The sequence below is a fragment of the Egretta garzetta genome, unplaced genomic scaffold, assembly GCF_000687185.1.
Source record: "Egretta garzetta isolate BGI_Z169 unplaced genomic scaffold, ASM68718v1 scaffold440, whole genome shotgun sequence".
Classification (NCBI taxonomy): Eukaryota; Metazoa; Chordata; class Aves; order Pelecaniformes; family Ardeidae; genus Egretta; species Egretta garzetta.
This window is the reverse complement of record NW_009258293.1, coordinates 452,099-452,965: the sequence shown is the minus strand read 5'-3', so window position 1 is coordinate 452,965 and position 867 is coordinate 452,099. Positions and strand designations below refer to the sequence as shown.

The window sequence follows — 867 nt, the reverse complement described above, 5'->3', positions numbered from 1 at the left end:
GGCAGCTGCCCCTCTTGCCCCAGACTGAGCCCCTGGGAGCCTCCGTCTCCAAATAACCCCACCCTGGGCCGGGTCCCACAGGGTGCTCTTCCTTGGGGGGGTGCCTGACCCTCCTGGCCTTGTGCCTCCTGTCTGCCTGCACCCCTCGACAGCTCATCTCAGAAGTGGACTCTGGCCTCCCAGGAGCTCTGGTTCCTGTCAGCCGAGGGGGGAGAGGAAGGACTGTCCCATCCCGCCATCCTCTCGCTGGGAGATGCCCCCTGCCTGCTGCCCCCTCTGCCCCAGGGGATGCGGCCGCTGCAGTCTGGCTGTTGTGAAAAGACCCTTGCAGCTTTGCTGACCTCTCCTGCCGCGCCTGACGGCTGCTGTGGAGCTCCCCTTGGAAAACCTGCTGACTTCTTTTTCTCTCTCCTGTTAACAAGGGTCCAGCCAACGACGTTTTTTCAGGGGGAGAAAGAAAGAATTTATTTTTTTCTAAAGTTGGTGTCTGTTCTAAGGACTATGGATGAAAAGTTTTTTCTCCCAAATCTCTGATCTCTTCCCCCCTGCCCCTTTTTTTTTTGTTGTTGTTATTGTTTTTTCCTGTTGTTTATGGAGGGCCTTTCTGGTACCTTGTGCTGGCCGGGAGCCCTGCCTTGCCTGAGGGGCAGAGGACAGATGAACTGGAAACCTGAAGTCTGTGGCACGTTTTTCACACGGAAAACATGTGACCCTCCTCTTCTGCCTTAGGGTGTTACGGATGCTGCCAGTAGAAATCTCTATGGTGCTGTTGAGCAATTTTTTGTTGAAACATTTTTTTCCCCCCTTTAATTGTGATTTATGATATGATTATTTTTTTTCCCCTTCTATAAGCATTTCCACAACTTC

General features: G+C 52.8%; 1 protein-coding gene across 1 annotated transcript in view; it reads left to right on the top strand.

The window, feature by feature from the left end:
- TGIF2 (TGFB induced factor homeobox 2) overlaps positions 1–867 on the top strand; it is a 7,106-nt gene that overhangs the window by 4,504 nt on the left and 1,735 nt on the right. The gene's annotated exons all lie outside the window — the stretch shown is intronic.